General features: G+C 46.7%; 1 long non-coding RNA gene across 1 annotated transcript; it reads right to left on the bottom strand.

The window, feature by feature from the left end:
• Window positions 1-2,509: 2,509 nt before the first annotated feature.
• On the bottom strand, window positions 2,510-13,336 carry LOC110347116 (uncharacterized). Its single transcript, XR_015452715.1, has 3 exons — window positions 13,088-13,336; window positions 3,703-3,849; window positions 2,510-2,879 (listed from the first exon to the last, which is right to left on the bottom strand). It is a non-coding gene; the product is annotated as an uncharacterized LOC110347116 (long non-coding RNA).
• Window positions 13,337-21,459: the final 8,123 nt, after the last annotated feature.

Raw genomic sequence — 21,459 nt, 5'->3', positions numbered from 1 at the left:
TTCCCTGAAGCTATTTCTGATCTTCCATCCTGACTGCATTCTACTTGACATTCACTTCTCCTGCAAGATCACAGTTCTCTGTTCATAGGTTTGTGTTCCCATCCAGCTACAGGCTAAAAACAAACAGGATACCTACGTCTTGTCTCTGTGTCCCTACGCCTGGTACATAGTAGATGTGTAATTAATATCTCTAGGATGAATGCTCTCCCACTCTAGGTGATTGGATCTTTAAAATGAGACTGTGTCTCAGTTACCTTTGTGATCCTCAGTGTCACATTTCATCCTCTGCCCACGGCAACCTACTTCTCCCAGACCTGTGGAAACCTCAGGTCTTCAGCCAGACTCTGAATAAATCTGATCTTAGGCACAGATTCTTGCCTGGTGAGATCCAGAATCCGCCAGTGTTTGACCTGGTAGCCCATTCTTGCAATGTGTCAGCCCTGATACTGCTTTGTCAATAGCTCATGGCCAAGGGCAGCTAATTAAGAGAGGGTTTTGAGGATAGACACAAGGAGAAGATGGGCAATTTTTCTTCTGACCCCAGGTTCCACGCAACCCCTATGGGGTCTAGAGAATTTGATGGGGGCATGGGAACAGAGCCAGATGGTCCTTAGCAGCAGAACACTTCACTGCAGAGGAAAACATCCATTTAAATAAAAGGTAAAACAGTATGCCAACTTCATGACCTTGACCATCTCTTTCATTATGCATTAGAGCTAAAATGCTCTGTATGATTTCAAAAGGATATCCAGTTCTAACGGCTCCTATGAGGCTGGGGGAAGAAGAGATGAGTACAGCAGACATTTAAAAAATATTCATTACTTTGTCCTACCACATGGCCTAACTACAGTGCTCAGTCAACCCACATCAGTGAGCTTGTGCAACATACAATAGTCCACCCACTCGTCAGAAGGGTGGCTTTTATAAGCCAAAACACAGTACCCAGTACTTGTGTCTGGGGGAGACTTCTTTCCAGTTGCAAGCCTGGCTTCAAAGAGGTTCTGAAAGCAGAATGTGGCTCAAGTAGAGGAACCATCAACCTGAACTGGAAGACTGTCTTGGGATTCCCTCCCATGCAGTAGCACAGGCCCAGAGCCTCAGGAGCTCAGGCCAAATCTCCTCATCTGCCTTTGTCTGCTAAGCAGAGGCACCTGGGATCCCCTGTCCCTACCTCCTGGAATGTTTTCCAGCTGCAGATGCAAGGGACCCCAGGAAAGGAAATAAAGGGCTGAAGAACAGGAGAGGGATATCCTTTTCCTCTAATTTTTTAAATCTCAAGAATTATGTGCCATGTGGGTGGATAGATAGGTGGATCAACAGATCTCATAGTTAAAGAATAAATAAAATTATACAAAAAGAATAATCCTTTGTGAGCAGTTCAGGGAAAAGTACACTCCCCAGGCTAGAACCCTGTCCCAGAGTGTGCCAAGCCCAGGGGAAGAGTACACCAACCCTTCAGACCACTGCCTGAGGGCCACATAAGACCAGTACTAGGGCCACCACCAGGGCCACATGAGACCAGTACAAGCATGAGGGGTCCTGCCTGACACCAGGAAACCAGAGCATGTGAGAGTCCTCATGATAAGTTGAAACTAATAAAGGTAGCTCTCCAGTGGAAGCAAACTCCACAAGACAGGGATTTACCCTGTCTTGCTTACTGTTTGCATCCCAGGGTCTTCAGGATACCAGGCGCAGCAAGGTGCTCAGGAAATCATTGTTTTTCAGTAGATGGTGTCGTTGTCAGGATTAAACAAGAAAATGCATGTCAGGTGCTTAGCAGAGCACCTGGCTCTTGTTGAACAGGAAACATGTGTTGCCTTTTATTTTAACAAATTGACTAGGGTAGAAAGTGTTACAGTCAGGGTTTTGGCAAGGGAATACATTTAATACAGGACACATAATTTATAGGATTATTTTGTGATATTTACCCAAAAATATGGAGTAGTGCAAGAGATTAGCCACACACTAGAGACCTAAAGAATCCAGCTAAGGGCCTGGGTCCCACAGCAATGTCCCATACAAGCCCAGCTAAAGGCTTAGAGCATGAGGCAGTGCCCCCCACAAGTCTAGCCAGAAGCCTAGAGCCCACAGCAATGTCTCATGCTTGTCCATATTGAGGATCTGCACCAGCAAAGCCCAAAGCCCAGTGGTGGAAGCCAGAAAACCTACACCAGTGGGATGAAGGATTTATGTCACCAGGCTGAGGGATCCACATTGGAGTCCAGAAGTGATGCTTACAGTGAGGATCGGAGCTCCCCTGATGAGAACAGCAGCCATTCCCAGCGACAGCAAGGGCCTAAGCTCCTCCTTTGATGAGAGCAGCCAAGTTTGCACCAGCAAGCTTCTCCTAGGAAATCAACAGGCTAAGATCGTCCCCTCCAGTTCTCTTTTTATGGCTATTGGCAACAATCCTCAGGTGGGTCTTCCACACACAGAGCACACTGATTCAGTTCAGCTGGGCATTACAAGTTGACCATTAGTTAATTTGCCACAAAATGTATGCCAAGACTATTTTGCTTTTCTTTTTTATTTTTTAACTTGTTACTGAAGTATAATTTACATGCGCAAAAGTATAAGGTACAGCCCAAAATTATTTCACCCTCACCCCACATGTCTTTGCACAAGAACACTTAACCACATCCTCCCTTCTGCAGCACAAGAGTCTTGTCCATGCTTGTGGCTGTCATACCTCCAGTTAATTGGTTCAGTTAAACAGTGACCAAGTGGCTTCACTTCTCCAACTTAGAAACTGGTCTGGCAAAGTCTTTGTTCCATGCAAATAACAGCAAAATCTACTGGAGAGGCAAGTAATGGATGGAAAGCAGTGTAGACACTTCAACGTCAAGCACCCAGGGCCTTCTGTGGTTTCTGAGTCCTGCCTGAAAACAGGGCCACAAAGGTTAATGGTTTTGTCATTTCCTCTCTTAAATAGGGAGCCTGCCTTTATAAGCCTGCTGCAAGAGCTATTAGACAATGAAATATGGAAGACAGATAAGTTGGGGCATGGCCTTTCTCTTATTCATTCGTGCATTGCGCACTTGCTGAGTGTTATCCTGAATTACACAAGGTCATAAATGAGTTATAGGCTTTGCCTCCTAGAATTATCTCTCTGGTAGGCTAAGCCAATATCGGGTGAAGAATTACAGGATAGTGAGTGTTCTGGAAAGGGAAGTCTGGAGGCCCTTGTAAGGTAAAAATTGGGGTTAACTCAGTAGAGTGTGAGGGGCCAGGGCAGGCCTTCTGGAAGTGTCAAAATGGTCCAAGCAGAGACTAGAGTTTGGGGGACCAGCAGAAGCTTCTCCTAGGTCCCATCCAGTGCCCCCCACCCCGTCTGGCCTGTCTCGGGCCTGGAGGGATTTTCCCCAATTCTGCCTGGCAGAACCTTCCCCTGTGCTGTCTTCCTTCCTACTCTGGGGCAGGCCCTCCAATCTTTGGATTTTGATATGTAAGAATACAGCTCAGATATTTCAAGAAAGTGCCTCCTCTCTCCAAAGTCAACATTTCTCCACTAGGATTGATATATATATTTTTTTCTGTATACGGGCAAGTAATAAATACTCTAGGCTTTGCAAGCCATGAAGTCCCTACTGCAGCCTCTCAGCTATGCTGATATAGAACAAATCAGCACAGGTGACACACAAGCAAATGAACGTGGCCAGTCCCGATAAAGCTTTACAAGAACAACCAGCATATCTGGCATACCTGACAGTGTCGGCCAACCCCTGTTCCAGGCTATTATCTTTCTGTAGAGTGAAGAAATCTGATGTGAAGCTTGGCAGGTGTGCACTGTTTCAGCAGGTCTTCTCTCCCTTCCCTGGGGCACAGCGCGGCACAGTCCAGCATTAGGGCCTGCGAGAAGGAATAAGCAAATTGCCGAGAAGGAAAAATGTACCAGGAAGTTTTTCAAAACATTACCCTGCAACATGTCAAAACCTGGGGTCTGGGGGGAGTATTTCTGCTGTACAAATAAAATCCTATCCAACCTTACTCAGAGTGATGAAAGCTCTTTGCTTCCATTCATACATCCTCTCAAACCATTTTCTACTCTTTCGCCAGAGTGTCTTAGAAGCACAAATCTAGACATGTCACTGTCTTTCTCAAAGCCCTACAATGGTTCACCCTTGCTTTTAAGTAAAGGTTCTGCCAGACAATCCCACCGCACTTCTTCCTTGCCACTAACTCCCAAGGTGCCAGGAGATGAATCATGGCTGGTTGAAGCCAATCATAACAATCCAATGCCAGCGATTGGTCAGATGAGAGGACACCTGACACAGTTCTGGCCAGTAAGACACAGCAAAAGTCTTTTGGGGACTTTTGGAAAACTTCTCTGGTGAAAGAGAACACACAAGGAGGCTTATTCTTTTAGGGATGGGATGCCAGGAATTGTAACAGCATACAGGATCACACACTCCTAAGCTCTTGTTTAGAAAGGATGAAGTTGATCTAAAGTCTCTTGGGACCCCTGAAGGTGTCCATGGTCTACCACAGAAGCAGCAAATTTAATAGGAAATTCTAGATCAAATTCACATCCCGACTGCGTAGAGAGCAGAAGAGTCAATGGAAGAGTCCATATCTCCCAGCTCAGCTGGCAAGAGCCTCTCTTCCCTTCCCTGGTGCTCACAGCATGAGTATTATCCTCCCAGGAAATGAGTTCGATGGATGGCCACCCGAACCTGTCCATTGATGGCAAGTCAGGCCCAGGAAAGAGCACTGTTGTGAAACTTCTGGCTTCATTAACATCCAGAGTCACAGAAGTCATTGCTCTTGTTTACCCCATGCAGTACCCAGATGGATTTTTTAAGATGTTGAGCTCTTGTGTATACATGTTACGCCACCAACATTGCTGGAAGCTCTTGGGCAATTTTCAACATATCCCAGAGCAGCCTTGCCCCCAGGGGTCACCCTTCATGGAGGCACTGCTGGGTTCTTGGAATGTGGTCAGAAGACTGAATCAAGGCCTTCTCCAAATATGTGCATGAAGTTGTGAAAGCCATTCCTTCTCCGGCCTCGTCTTAGCAGCGACATGGGGTGCTCCAGGGGCTGGAGCCAAGGGAAGCTCATTTTTCATTGCTTTCCTGCTAGGCTAGGACCTCTTTATCCAGATTGCTTTATTCAGGAAGCAGCGTTGGGAGAAATTGTGAGGTATCCAGCAGATGGAGAAAATTTGGAATCGAGGTCTGCATGGAGTTCCCTCCTTGTCTCCAAGCTCTTTTCCCTGACTGTCCCCAAGCTCCTTTCTTTATGTCCTCCGGGCCCCCTAGAAGAGGGAGCAAGCACTCTAACCAGGCTGGAGTCCCAGGAAGAAGTCTAGTGGAAAGAGAAACACATACAAAAGCAAATCTGGTCAGCTCATTTTCATGTGTGCCCCCAGGAGGAAAGCCAGGGCTTCTAAGACAGAAAGGCCAGCTCAGGAGCTGACAAGAGCCCTGAATGCTCCCTACTTGGCCAGTCCTGCCCTCCGCATTCTTCACACAGGACTCATCTGGTCATCACGACAGTCCTGTGGAGGACGTACTGTTGTTAGCTTCAACCCCATTTTACAAATGTGGAAACTGAGGCAGTGAGAGTTTGAGTTCCTTGCCCCAGGTTACAAAGATAGTTACAGAACTCTGATTTGTCACCAGCAGCCTGATTCCAGAGCCCTCTCCATGTATGGGCTCTAAGAAGGGGGGATAAAACATCAAGGACAGTGAGCTTTCTAGAAAGCGAATCAGATCCTGTCACCTCCCTGTTTAAAACCCTTTCAGTGACTTCCCGCTGCTTTCAGGATGGAGCCCTACTCCTTACCCAGACCTACAAAGCCCCATGCAGGGCTTTGCCAGCCTCCACCTCCCTGCCCTCTGCCTGGGGGCCTGCATCTGCCCAGACATACATGCCCCTCCCACCGCAGCTCTTGGCCTTCCTGTTCTCTCTGCGCAAACTTCACTTCCCCTCTTCCCCTTCTGCTGTGGCTTAGGTAAACATCGGCCAAGGGCCCATGTGTTACAGGCTTGGTCCTTAGCCCATGCTGCTCTTGGGAGGTGGTGAAACCTTTAGAAGTAAGGTGTGTAGGAAAAGGTTTTAGGTCACTTTCCTTCCTGGTTAGCAGGTGAACGGGCTTTCTCCCCAAGTGCTTGGAGCAACACACCTAACTGACCATGAACTGAATTCTCCAAAACTGTGAGCCAAGTCTCCTCTTTTTAAACTGATTCTTGCAAATATTTGTTATGGTAACCAAAGGCTTACACCCCCTCCCCTCACCCCCCGGAAGTCCACACTCTGACATTGCTCCCTCAGGCCGGCCTCCCCTGACCCCTGACCTCAGGCCGCACCCCTCTCCTTTTCTTGTTAGCATATTATCATGCTGATTCATTCATCATTGGACTAACGTTTGTCCCATCTCTACCCAAACACTGTCCAATGGAAGTATAATATGTTACATAGCCAGCTTTACATTTTCCAGTAGGCATGGTTTCAAAAATAAAAAGGAACAGGTGAAATTAATTTTAACAATGTATTTTTATTTAATCCAATGCACTCAAAATATTATCATTTCAATGTGTGATCAATGAGAAAATTATTAATGAGCTCTTTTGCAATGTTTTTGTCATACCAAGCTGGCAGAATCCAGTATGTGTTTTACCAACACTGCACATGTCCATTCAGACAGCTGGCTCCAGGTGGGGCCATGGCTGCTGGATGGCACAGTGCCAGTCTGGTCCCAGATCTTGTTCTTGGAGAGGTCAAGTGTGGCTGTTTTGCAGGTGATGCAACTGTGGTCCAAAGTGGTATACGATAGAGAAAGTCTCCTGCCCCCCTTCTTACAGAGGGTCTTTGGTTGGATAGAGGAACACAATAAATACAAGAGCTGATCAAACAGAGAAAAGCATAAAAGTTCTGTTATCTTACATGTACTTGGGGATCTTCACAAGAGTAGAGTCCAAAGAAATAACAAAAACATGCTGCTTATATACTTTTTAGACAAAGAATAATAAGTGTGTGAGAGGAGGACAGAACAAATGCTATCTGGATTAGGGTAGTGGATTCCAGGCTGTCACTAAGAGGGGGACAGGATAGAAGCTAGTGGAAGATCGAGGTTATTCAGGTTCACTGCTGCCCGGTGGCCCAGCCTCTAGTGATCAGGGCCTAGAACTCATTGATTTACCAACTTGGCGTATTTTGACATGGCACATCTTTAACAGCTGCAGTGGTTCGTCTAGTAGCCTTTGGCAGTGTCTAGAGACAGCTTTGATTGTCAGGATCATGAAGGTGGGGTACATGCTATTGGTATCTGCGGTGCCTCCACCGTCTGTCACAGTGCAGAATCACAGACTCAAGCATCCATTCATCTATTTGCCCATCCTTTTCTGCTTGCTGATGCTGGTCCTTGTGTTGTCTACACTGTCCACTGTGTCATGTCTGCTTTGTGCTGAGCCTCCCTGTGTCCAGCAGTCTGGACAGTCCTCCTAGGTGAGCTGTCAAGCCAGAAGATGCAACTCTGTGTTGGTCTCCTGGAAGGGGCTGGGAGCCGTGCTGCAGTGTCTGGGGTTGGTTTCCTCTGCATCTCGGCCCCACCCCCACACAGACACAAGAGGCTGTAGGGTGGGACATGATAGTTATTTCCATTACAAACCTCTCTGAGCTGCATTAAAAATCTTCCCTCGCCTGTGTGCATCAGACCATGAAGAAGCCCACTGTCAGCCTGGTCAGTGTGCGGCTCCTGCACTACAGGAGGTGAGCTGGAATATGCACGAGGTGCCAGGGATCTGGAAGAGGCTGCAGAGGAGACCCTTCAGGCTCTGGCCTCCACCGCACACCTGCCCTCCCCTAGACTGGCACAGGCAAAGGAGGGCATCAGTGAAACCCATCTGTCCCTTAGTGCCCCCCTCACAGGAGATTTCAGGAACCCAGCTCCCGCTCTAAAAGGGCCAGAGCAACATATTTGTAAAGCAGAGCACAGGATTGAGATAGGCCAGGATTTGCCCTCTGAGCAGCACCCCTGCCCCCATACCCTTTCAGGGACATTTGCCTTCACTAGCTCTGCCTCAGTCCTGAGAAAACAAAACGTAAGCACCCAGCCCAGGGCCTGGCCTCAACTGGAGATTTCAGTTTTTAAAATAATTGTTTAATAGGCAGCAACCTAGAGGGAGACTGAGCTGAAGTCGCAGGGCCACATGACTTTTGGTGTTTAGAGCAATATTGAGATGTCATTTACAGACTCATACTAAAGACAGAGCGACCCCGTGGTCAGCTTTGGCAAATATACACACCTGTGAAACCATGGCACAGTCAAGGTGATAAACATATCCATGCCTCCTCAGTTTCCCTCCAGCCCCTGAGAATCCCTCCCTCTCAGGCCACCCACAGGCAACTGCCTACCTGCTTCTGTCCATATGGACAGGTCTGCAGTTTACATAATGTTGAAGAAGTGGACTCATAAAGATCTACTCATCTTTTTCCTGGCTTCCTTCACATAGCATAACTAAGCTTCATCCATATTATCAACTGTTCTTTTTTATTGCTGAGTAACATTCCTTATGTAGATTACCAATATTTGTTTTGTGATAGCCAACCCAACTCCATCTTGTGCCTCAATGCCATTTTGTACCTGTGCTTAAACAAAGTGCTTGTGCTTAAACAAAGCACCCAAAACTCCCACATCCTGTTTGACAGTAAACTTGCTACAGTTGCAGGATGTTTTATAGCTCACCTAGTGCATAAAATTTCCTTATACCCCCCACTAACATGGCATGGCTCTGCTTCTATAAGATTCTGCTTGTTCTCCCCTGAGACCTCCCCAACTAAAAACATGATTTAAAAAAAAAATCAAACTGCTTTCCATTGCTGAGAAAACTTTCTGGGTGCTAGGTCCCCTCAGCTGCCAGCTATAATAAATGGGCTCAAATCTGACACAGAGAGTGGCACGTCTCTATTGTTCAAACTCGCTTGTCCACAACAGTTTATCCATTCACTCTATGGATAAGCAAATAAAACTGTTGTGGACATTCATGTACAAATCTTTGTATGGACATGTGCTTCCATTTCTCTTGGATAGACTACTGGAAGCAGTGACATAGGGGATGGCTAGAACATAAGGTAGGAATAAGTGTAACTTTTTAAGAAATTGCCAAACTGTTTTCCAAAGTGTACTATTTTATGTTCTCATCAGTAGTGTGTGAGAATTCCAGATGCTTCACATCGTTGTCAACACTTAATCAGTCTTTTATATTTTAGCTATTCTGGTGGGTGTGTATTTGGATTAAGCCCATGATGATTGGTGGGCTTTTCTAAGATAGGGTCTCAGTGTGTTGTCCAGCTGATCTTGAACTCACATATAGCCCAGGCTGGCCTCAAACTCACAATCTTCCTGCCTCAGCCTCTTGAGGGCTGGGAGTAAGGCTGTGTTTCCACACCTGGTCAATGTATTTTTGATGTGCTTATTTGCCACCTACCTTTTTTGTTGAAATGACTACTCAAAATTTTTGCCCGTTTAAAAAAAATTTTACTATACCACAAAAAACTAGGATTAGCGGTCCCATTTGACCCAGCTATTCCTCCACTGGGTGTCTACCCAAAAGAATTAAAAGAATCATACCACAGTGATATAAGCACACCCATGTTTATAGTGGCACAGTTTGTAATAGCTAAAGCTTGGAAACAGCCCAATTGCCCATAAACTGGAGACTGGATGAAGAAGATGTGTTGTTTTTTTTTTTATAAAATGGAGTACTACTCAGCTACAAAGAATGAGAAACTAGTCATTTATAGCTAAATGGATGCATATTGAAGCCATACTCTTAAGTGAAATAAATAGGACACACATGTGTAAATACCGAATAGTATCTCTAGTGTGAGAAACTGATAGTGTAAATAAGGATCAAAATGTATAATTGATAATGTGAAATAGGAAGAAAATGTCTAAAGGGGTAGGGGAAGTGGGAGGGAGGGGGAAAGGAAAAAATATGAGAAAAGGAAAAAATGGAAACAAAGTCTTTGTAAATAGGGAAGGGTGGAGGGCGTGAAGGGAGGGCAGGGGAATGGGGAAAAAATAAGAACCAAGATATATCATGTAAAGGTACAAGCTCCCAATGATGAATGTAACTATATTGTATACCTAAAATGTACCCATAAACTTAATGGGAAAAAAAAATAAAATAATTATTACTGCCTTTTGAGAGTGATAAATGTACCTAGGATACATATCCTGTATTCAATATGTGATTAACAAATATTTTCCCAGTTGGTTGCTTTTGTTTTCATTCTGTTAACAGTATGTTTTGAAGGATCAGAGTTTCTAAGTTTTAATTAAACAGCAAAAACCCACCTTATTGTGAAGTGGTTTCTCGTGCTGAGGGATACATTAGGACTCTGCTAGATACTGAGAATGGGTTCTCTCCTCCCACACCAAACCATCCTTGCTAAGTAGCACACAACCACAAGAGATTTCCAAAACAGACCTCTCTGTGCCTCAGTTTCTTTATCTGGAGAACAAAGATGATATTGATACTCCATATAGCTGAAGAAGGAAGGCACTAAGTTAGTTAATATACTTAAAGTTCTTACGTGGGGTCTGGCGCTTAGTCGGTTCTACATTGTTACCCTAGGATTATTATTTCACACTGAGGATTTCCATGCAGAACAAACTCACCACTTTGGGGCAAAATACCTAGACAGTCCTGATGGTTTTCTTTTTGATAAACATGTTTATCTCCATGCCACTCCTAGCCAAATTCTCTGCCTCTTTAATCCAAAGAAGACACCACCATCCTCGTCCTCACTTTATGTATGAGGAAACTGAAACCCAGCCTGGACAGAGGGTGACTAAACTAGAATTCAACTTGGGTCCATCTGGCTCAAAACCCACACCATTCGACCCCATTCCACCAGGACTCTTTGCTGAGCCAGAGAGAACACCATTCCTAAAATCACATTGGTCTTCTGGCTCGAGGCCTGTCTTATGCACTTCCTGTTCTGGATTGCAGACCTATGCTGCAGAACACAAAGGGAGAGAGGAGAGATCTCCATTATACATTTCTAGGCTTTAAACAGTCTTGAGTTGTCCAGGCACTGTTCAAGAAGAAATGCCCCACACATGCATTACCTGGCTAGCCTAGAAGAGTCCACAGGGCCCCTGGTGTGCTGTTGGCATTGGTATCAACAAACAGGTTAAGCACACAAAGAGCTGAGACTGTTTCCTAAAATCCATGAAAGAAAATGACCAGGAAAAGAAGGAAGGTTCTACCCAGAGAAGCTGATGTAATGAGACCCAATGAAAAGGAATTTTCAGGACCTCTGCCCTATGAATTCATAGCACAATGGATAGGAAAAAAGTCTCTAAACTGTTTTGTTTTGTTTTTAATTTTTTTAAATAAAGCATGAGCCAGGGATTTAGCTCAGTGGTGCCGCCACCTGCCTGGCAAGCGCAAGGTCCTGAGTCGAATCCTGGTACCAAAAATAAATAAATGAATAAATAAAACATACACTGAGCACATTCTTTTTCCAGCACTGGGTTAGTCATTTGGAGGGTGAAGAAATGAATAAACTATAGTCCCTGATCTTGAATAATAATAGCTTACACTTCTTTCTTTGGTACTGGAGATTGAACCCAGGACCTCTGCACTGAGCTACATCCCCAGCTCTTTTTCATTTTGGGCAGGGTCTTGCTAACACTAAGTTTCCCAGGCTGGGCTCAAACTTGCAATCCTTCTGCCTCAGCCTCTCCAAGTGCTGGGATCACAGGTGCACACCACAACACCTGGCTTCTATAGCTTTCACTACCTGCAAAGCTCTGTGCGTGTGTACTTTACATACGTGGCCATCCCTCAGTGTCCGTGGGGGACCAGTTCCAGGCTGCCTTCCCCAGGACCCCCGATGCCCAAGTCCCTTATATAATGTCCTAGAATTTGTATATAACCTACCCATACCTTCCCATCTTCTTTCAATCATCTCTAGATTGCTTATCCTACCAATGGGATATAAATGGTACGTAACTAGTTGTACTGTATTGTTTAGGGAATAGTAACAATGGGGAAAAAAGCCTATACATGTTTGGCAGAGATGCAGTCTTTTCTCTGAATATTTTTGGTTTGCAGTTGGTTGAATCTGTGAATGCAGACAGCCATTGGTATTAACTCATTTATTCCTCAGAGCAAGCCCAGGAGACAGAGACCCTCGTAAACTTCATTTCATTAAGGAAACTGAAGCAAAGAGCATTCAGAACCTTGTCCAAGATACCACAGCAAGGAGTAGAACCAGGATTTGGCTCCAGGCTGATTGGCCATAGCACTAGGGCCACCTCGCTGTGTGTGAGTGAAGCCTGGCTCGGGGACAGGGAGGGGGTGGACATGAGGTGCCTGATGGGTCCTCACACACTCAGACATGATCTGTCAAAAGGGCTGAGCACCCCGACCCCAGATGCCATCACTGGCACCAGCCCCTTTATTTAAGAAACACTCATTGAGCCCATTCTATGTGCCAAGCAGTGCTTAACAGCAGAGCCATGGTGAGCACAGCAGGCTGAGCTTCTCCCACACATTGGAGGAGACTCCCTGGGTGGGGACCCCCTAAAGCACTGAATGTCATGTGGAGGTACAGAGGGACTGGGGGCCATGTTGAGGGGATTACCCTCCTCTGAGAATTGGGGCAGGCTTGCTGGAGGGGAGGACATCTCAGTAGAGAGGCAGCTGTTCTATGTGGGCAGATGTGTTCTAGATGGAGGGAAATGTGTAGGATCATAACTCTGCGGGCTTCCCAGCACATTCAAGGACAGCAGAGAAATCCAGTGCAACTCACATGCAAGAGGAAAGGGGTAGGGACAGGCTTAAGTGAGACTGCTGTTGCAAGTCAAATCCAAAGTGTGCAACTGTTTAATCACAGCAGAAGCACCACACATCTAATGGCACAAGTTGTAGATTCACTCCCAATTGGTGGCTGCTGTGTCAGTTATCCACTGTCCTGGACCTGCATAACAAACAGCACAAAACTCCAGTGGCATGGAGTGTGTGAGACTCAGGCATTGGGGCCAGATGAGGCTCCGCTGGATAGCACAGCCATCCGGCTGGGTTCACTCACACTCCCCGGCTTGGGTGGCTGGAGTGGCTTGGCTTACCTGTGTGCCTTTGCTTCTCCAGCAGAGCTGCCTGAATGTTCATTCGGAGACAGCTGAGGTGCCACAGGCAGAGACGTCCAGGAGTTGCTGAGACAGCCTCAGAGCTGAAAGACACAACACCGCTCCAGCCTCAGTGTATCCCAGTGGAGACAAACTATTGCTCTGGCCACTAAACTCGACCTTAATAGGAGGAGTTCAAAGATCACATGCCAAGAAACGGCAATGGGAAGGCATGAGAAGTGGGCCCATTTAATGCACCCTGTCTACCACATACCTCATCCCAAATATGTTGATCTGGGATCTCCCTCCCTCTTGCAATGCTGCCATCTCCCTGAGCCTTGTCACCACCCAAAACCAATCAGTAGAGAGAATAAACCAGTCAGTAGATGGCAGAGGCACACTGCTGCTTAAGAGCTTTTCGCTACAAGTGGCTCCGTCACTCTTGATGAACCCTCGGCATAGGACCACCCAGAGCCGTAAACCTCCAGCCAACCCAACTGCTGCCTCCACCCGAGACTGTGCACATGGACAGAGAGTGTCAGTTTGAGGGACATTTGGCCATCTTGGCCGCAGGAAGTGACTCGCCTAAATTCCTAAGGGGGTGAGGATCTAAGTAACAGCTTTTGCAGGCAGTGTGCAGGCAGTGTGCAGGCAGCAGGGATGGGCAGCCCTCCCTTGTAACTCAGTCTCCACTCCGATAGTCAAAGGAGCAGCAGAGACCAGACACTTAACTCTGCACTTTCTAATGCAGCAGGAGAGAAGTACGGATTGGTTGTGTTACGTTGTCCTTGGGCTCCAGCTGCCCTCCTGAAACCACAGCAATACCTGGTGAGACCTATGGGAGGGACCCTCTTCCCCACTGCAGAATCCCCTCCCCAGCCCCCATGGAAGCTGCAGGCAGCACTTGGCACACCCAGCCCACATCAAGCTCAAGGGCTGGGCCATGTGGCGAGGAGAGAGATACCAGGATGCTCCGCCCTGCCACTTGCCCAGTGCTGTGCCCCCAGGAGCAAGCGCCTTGTCAAGCTCTCTCCAGAAAGCTGAAACATGAAGTGAATATCAATGGTCCCTCATTCCCAGGGAGGAGGGGAAGCAATTACCAAAATTTCTGCTTACAGCTCAGATTCAATATTTGGAAGGGATAATCCTGAAATAAGAGATTGCTTGATTTCTCTCCCCAGCCTATGAATGCTTCATTAGCTCCTATTTGACATTTGATGGTTGAGTCTGATTGGCTTTATTGTGGAGTTGGACTCTAAGAAGTCCCCAAGACAGAGCAATCAAGTTTCACAATGACCCCCAACTGCAAATTTTCAGACACAAATGGCAGCTGTTCCTTGGACATCAATGCCATGAATGCTGCAGGAATTTGTATTTCATCCCCACTTAATGAAACCCAGTACTGCTTGGCACATCGGGGCCCCTGACTCAGCAGTTAGGATTTCCTCCTCGGTGCAGCCTAGAGGCGACAAACAAAGAACCCCCAACCTTCGGCACCAGTACCCGTGGAGATGCAGCGTGTCCTCATCTTGGCGGGGGGGGGGGGGGGGGGGTTGTGGAGGCAGTGGGGTCTCAGGGCTGTGGGACTAAGGCTGCTCCCTACAGAGGACCTGGCTCACTGCGAGGAGGTCCCGATGCTCCAGAAACAGGCGTGATACAGGTCGACCCAGGCCAGCGTGGAGGACCTGGGTCCCATCCGCAGTGAAAGTCTCCCTCTGCCTAGACTGCCCTGTGGCCAACCAAGGCCCGATTTCAGGGCCAGGCCCCTTGTAGCCCTAACTCCTCCTCCTCTCCTCTGCAGGTTAGCCTTCTCGTTCACCTCAGCATCCGCCGCTGGGTACCGCAAGCCTCGGACACCAGTAGGGACTTTCCATAATGACTCACACATTCCCCTCCTGCTCCCTCCGAGGAGCATCCACTAACAAGGCTATCATGATCATGTTGACCGGATGCCCAAGCATAGGCGTGGAGGCAAGGAAGCTTTCCATCTCCCCGCAAATATAGATAGATGTCTGCTCATCTGGTTAACTACCAAGGTAGTGCTTCACAAAATGTCACTCTCTGCATGCAGTGTTCCATACCTACCACCAGGGGACAGCCTTGACCCACTTATGGTATTTGTATTTACCAATTACCCAAGCCCGCTCCGCAAAGGCATTAAATCAGGAAGAAAACAAACATAAAAGAGAGAGAGAGAGAGAGAGAGAGAGTGTGTGTGTGTGTGTGTGTGTGTGTGTGTGTGTAATAAAATCAATACAATTTGGATGGATGGATACCTTCGGAAAACTAGATAAAGGGAGTCACAGATTGGGGTCCAGTTACAATTATTAATTTTGAGGGTGACAATTTCCTTCTGAGTTTCCTGGTGCCCATAGCAAAAATAGAACTATTCATCCACCTCTCTAGGAAAGACTCAAATTTGATCTGAGGGGCTCCTGCAAAACCTGCCACACCTGGGTTTATACAACCCTAATGGATTTTCCAGTTCAATTCTGTTTATGTATAGGACCCAACGTGCTGATCCTTCTTTAAATTTGTCATCTCTTTTTATTTTATTGGTGCTTTGATATAAAGTGATAGGTAAGAGCTCTGGCTCTACTGTCTGTCTTTCTGTCTTCTTCCTCCTCTTCTCCTCCTCCTTTTCTTCTTTTGCCTCCTCCTCTACTTCCTCCTCCTTCTTTTCCTCTTTCTCCTTCTTTTCTTTCCTTCTTTTCTTCTTTCGCAATGCTGGGGCCCCCACTCCACCTCTGAGCTACATCCCCAGACCCTACCTTTTCTTGAACGAATTCTACTCAGGCCTTTATCCTTACACTCATAATTGATCTTTTCACAGTCTCCAGTGACTCCCATGTTGTTGAATCCAGGAACAATTCTTGGTCTTCATTTTGCTAGAGCCAACCATGACGCTTGCCCCAGGTGAGCTTGGTCTTATTCCTGAAACGCTTTCTTCCTTTGGCATCAGCCACACTAGTCTCTTATCGATCTCTACCTGCTGCTCCTTCTCTGCCTCCCCTCCTGATGCGCTCAGGCCTGGGCCTTCTCTTCTCCATCCAATCATGCCCTCAATCCGGTCTCAGGACTCAAAGTAGCAGATCCACCCTGAGGACCACAGTTGCATCTGTGGCCTACGTTTCCATTCAGATGTCAGACAGGTATCTCAGCCTTAACCTGTCCAGGCCAAACTCCTGTTACCCTGCCTGATTTGATTCTCCTTTCCCATATCTGTAAATCAAAACACCACTTGACATGGACAACCCTAGCATCATTCTGGGCTCCTTTCTTCCTCTGGCCTTTACATCAAGCACACAGACCACCCTGTGGGCTCTGCCTTCAGTGTAGCTCTAGAATCCACCCTCTTTTCACCACCTCCATTCTTCCCACCTCCATCCCTCACCCCTCTACCCCACCCCAGGTCATCTCACTGTCCTGCAGGCAGTGAGTTCATCTGTTTTGTTAGTTGCTGTATTTCTCTTGCTTAGACTGGTGTTTAGCACACAATAAGCCATCATCGAATATCCCATTAAATTATTGAATGCCCTAGGGACTTCTATGCACAAGAGATACACAAAGGATTAATTTCCAGAAATGATTTCACAACTAAGAAGACAATAAGAGCAAACACTTTTTGAACACACACCACATGCCAGGAAGTTGCTGGATGAGGCAATTATAGCTCAGAAAAGTAGGAAATTGTCCAAGATTAAACATCTAGTGGTTGATGGAATAGATATGTGAATCATATCCATTTATTCAATTCGTCAACTATTTGTTAAGCACCATTTATATGCTGGATTTTGTTTGGGGAGAACAAAACAAGCAAAATTCTAAGTCTGATAGCACTTGCATCCTAGTAGAAAGACGTAAGTATTGGAATATGTATATATATCAGATATGTATTATATATATATATATCTGATATATATCTGATGTGCAAAAAGAAAGCAAGTTAAGGAGATTAGGAGTAATGGGGAAGCTCTCTGATGTAGGGTAATGAGGAAAGATGTCTTTGAGGAAGTGGCATTTGAGCAGAGATCTGGAGGGACTGCAGGGTGACTCATGCCAATATGTGTATGAAGAGCAAAGACCTCAAGAAAAATAATTTTTGACATGGTTTGAGGACCACCTAGGGCAGTGGTGTGAACCTATGGCATGCGTTCCACAGCAGCTGTTCGTATCATTGAAAGCTCTAAAAGGCTGACCACCACTGATCTAGGATGTGATCCCAACAGGTTTCCTGCAGCGAGTTTTAGTTGGTGGTTTAGTTTTAGTTGTTTTTTCGGTTCTGCTCTTTTCTTCTCTTTTCTTTTTGTGGTATTGAGGATTGAACCCAAGACTTTTATACTGACTTACATCCCAGATCTTTTCTATTTTTTATTTTGAGAGTTCTCTCTAAGCTGTTAAATTGCCCAGGCTGAACTTGAACTTGTGATCCTCCTGTCTCAGCCTTCCAGAGTACTAGGATTACAGGCATGTGCTGCCACACCCAGCAATTGGTAGGTTTAATGCAAGCAGGCACAAATTCCAGGCGGTCACACTGGCTAAGAGGTGGTTACTGTGACATATCTGCAGTCCCTGGGGGCCGTGTGGGTGGACTCGTCAGGCAGGCTGTGTCTAGCTGCCCCATAGAAAAATGATCACCAGGAAGGGAGCAGTTGTGTAAGGTAGAAATTGAGATCAATCACACTGAGGAATTGGTCGGGAAGGACAATAAAACTGGAAACTGTCAAGAGTGACCAAGCCCTGCTTCTGGTGTGAGAAAGTTCAGCTTACATTTAAAACAGGTGCTGAGGCATCATAAAATTGTAAGAATTCACTGCAGACCAATATCAACTCTGACCTGAATATCTAGCCTGCTAACCTGCCCTACAGGTTTCAGACTTGCCTGCCCTGATGATCACCACTAATTCCTTTAAATAAACCCAGATGGAAGATTGATAGGTAGTAGATAGATAGCTGAATAGATAGATAGGGGTGTGATCAAAATATACAGTGAACATTTAATTTTTAAGAGTATATTACAGTAAAAAACATATTGCCATTAATTTCCCTTCAAAATCCCTTCTACCCTCTTCAGAAACACTTATCCCATCTTCCTTGCCACCATACAAAGCAGTTTGGAAGTCTTCTTTTATAAGTGTCTTTACAAGATATGATCCATCCAACAGAAAGGCAGGCTTGCAAAAAACACTGTAGTGTCTCTTCATCCCTCTTATTCACTGGATCTGGCACTGTGTGACTTCTGACTCTTCCCCAAAGTCAAAGTGACCATGAAAGATAAGCATTTTGAACTGATTCAGAACACTGAGGCAGCCACGAAGGTGCAACTAAAGACACTCAGGAAAGAGGACTTCCAGAACTGCTTCAGCAAGTGGCAAAAGCAATGAAATAAGTGTGGTATAAGTGTGGAGGAGTATTTCGAGGGGGTTCATAGCAATGTGTCTTCTACTGTAATAAACTTTTTTTTTGGTATGGGGGATCAAACTCAGGACCTTGTGCTTGCAAGGTAGGCACCAGAACCACTGAGCTAAATCCCCAGCCACTATAATAAACTTTTAAAAATTCAAATATTGACTATGTTGTTTGATCAAACCAAGTATATAAATAAACAGAACTTGTTGATTCTGTTTCTCTGGAGAACTTTGCCTGTTAAAAATGTCTCAATAATCCATGAGTCCAAGGATGACAGTTTGAACCTTTGGGAAGAAGGCAAAACATGGTCAGAGGTCCAAGGGCTGATCCTGGGTGCCCTTGAGGTATTCTAACATTCAGGGCACAAGAAGAGTAGGAAAAACCAACTGAAAAACTGAGGAGACAGAGCCAGTTTGAGAGACATTCAACCAGGAAAGTGTGTATCCCAGAAAACAAATGAAGGAGGAAAGATGGAGTGGTCAACTATGAGGAAAGCTGCTAGGTGGGACAGGGTGTTGCAGGCTCCCTGCAGCAGTGAGCATGGACCAGGGCCCAGTGCGGAGATGAGGAGCAACTCAAATATGCAGGGGCAAACTGTCACCCACCTGTGTCCCTGTGAGGCTTCCATAGCCCAGCATAACCATCCCTTCCCACATCCACGAAGAGGGAAGCACCCTGAGAACAGGCGTCATTGTGCCTGGCCTGGTGGGGAGTGCCATGAAGCATCGAGTCTATGGCCATGTTGGCTTTGATGGATGGGTCATTCGTGGAGAGATTAGGAAGAGATGGGTTTGAACAAGGAATTTGAGTCCTGTCAAGCAGATAAGAAAGTTGTACCTTGTTCCCAGGGAAAGACTGACAAGTGAGAGGCCCTGGTGGGAGGAGCCAGAGGGTGAAGCTGGGAGGGAAGTCACAGGCACAAGGCCTTCCACACCCCACAGGCTTGGGCCTTGTTCCTCCATGTGCCAGGGCCGGGGGTGGTGAGACCCCTGGCATCCCTTAAGGCTGACAGAAAGAGCATAGGCTTGGGTTCAAGTGGCCTGGAGACAACTTCCAGTGCTGGAGATGGGTCACCTTCTTTCAAATGAGAATTTGAGATCACAGAGATTATCAAGGTCACAACCATTGGTCATACTCTGTGCTGGACAGAATGGCATCAAGTTCAGCTGAGAAGCGCAGAGGTCAGAACTGTTCAGCTGCAGTTGCAGAGTTGGGATCTGTCTGGGAAGGCTCTAGGGGGGAGGCCGGGCAGGGAAATCTGAAGGTCTCCCAGGACCACCACTGTAAGGGTGTTTGTTCATTATGTTCTTCACTTTACAGGTGAAGAAACAGAAGATCAGAGAAGCTGAGTAAAGTGTCCAAGGTCACAGAGCTTATGACTGCTGGAGTCTGGGTTAGAACCCAGCTCTCCCTGCTTCCAAAGCCTGCTGCTTTTTCTGAGCAGAGGGGAGAATTTTCTAAATAGAAAACTGGCTCATCCCATCTACTGCCACAACAACAACAAACAGGGTACCGTATTGAGCCTCAGGGCACTCATCTGTAAAATGGGGACAATCACTACACCTGTCCTGTGGGATTAAATGGCATTACACCCATACTACAGCATTGTGCCTGGCACGTAGTAGATATGAGAGTGATTGTTATCCAGTGGTTATTCTCATTTTACAGATGAGAAAGCATGAAAGAATCCGATAGTATCTTCATACTCTAAAGAGCAAGGGCTGAAGTCTGGATTCAAAGCAAGACACAGGAAATTCCAAAATTCACTTGAGCATTTTTTTTTCAACGAGAGAGAGAGAGAGACAGAGACAGAGACAGAGACAGAGATACATTTCGGGCATTAGGGAAAACAGGAGATTGGATCAGGCACTTATAGATAAGGCTGGTATGATGGAGCATGGTGATTTCCAGTTTTAGCCACCAACTTAGAGTGGCACCTTAGATGCCAAGATGGGCAGTGGGGACCTCCAATCAATGTTATGCACGGGGTGCTTACCCAGGCTAGAGTGTGCCTGGCACGTGCACTGTTTATAGCCGCCTGGTCTGGCCATGGTGATATTGCCCTTGGAGACTTTGCCCTCATCTCTCTGATCCAACCTTCATCGGCAGAGGCAGTGGGATTACTCACAGCCTAGAAGGCAGCTGTCAGGTTAACGGACCTGCTCCGCATATTGCCCAGGAGATGATGGGGAGCTCCAGCAGGGTACAGCCGCCATCACCTCCACACCAACTGTGCTCCCTTAGCTCTGTGTGCCCATGGGGATGGAAGAGCAAACAAAGGCTCAGTCTGACTCGATGTGACTTGTCCAAGATCACAGGGTCACAGCAGGATGACTCCATGCTGGTTTAGACAGGTGACATGGGTCACACATGGCGGAGGGCAGACAGGCCTGGATGGGAGATAGCAGGCAGTGGCCTGGTAGAGAACTGGTCGGAAGTACAGCCCCCAAACAGGACTAGGGATGGGAGTGGGAGAGATGATGGTCTTCCATAGGTGGGCCCTGAGGAGCCCTGATGTCAGTCCTATGTCTGCCTGCCTTGCCCTTACCCATCTGTCTTTGCGCTTCCTTGACCCAGAGAAAGAATCAAGGGCTGACCTGGGCCAAAGACACCGGGCTGGAGTCCCTGCTCTGCCACTGATGAGCTCTGTGACCTGGGCAGGTCACTTTACCTCATGGGGCTCGCTTTCCCTGACTAAAACGGTCTCCCTCTCTTTCCACACTTGCGTATCTGAAAGGCCAAAGGAAAGTGGAGCATCCTAGGCCTTCACAGAGAGCCCTGCACAGGGCAGGCACTTCGAAGACCACTCCCATGTGCCTGTGCTCTGGGCTACCTATCCTTATACTCCAGCCCCCTTCCTGGGAACCTGCTCTGGGTTTGTCAGGGAGCCAAACTTCTGTCAACCCCACCCGCGCTGGCCAGTTAATGAGTGACCAGGCCTCTGAAGCCTGTCCTATAAAGAG

This window comes from Heterocephalus glaber, unplaced genomic scaffold, assembly GCF_053883595.1.
Source record: "Heterocephalus glaber isolate CG9 unplaced genomic scaffold, H.glaber_assembly_v1.0 deba00001452, whole genome shotgun sequence".
In the NCBI taxonomy this organism is placed as follows: domain Eukaryota; kingdom Metazoa; phylum Chordata; class Mammalia; order Rodentia; family Bathyergidae; genus Heterocephalus; species Heterocephalus glaber.
Note: the sequence above shows the minus strand (reverse complement) of the source record. Positions and strands in the feature narration are given on the sequence as shown.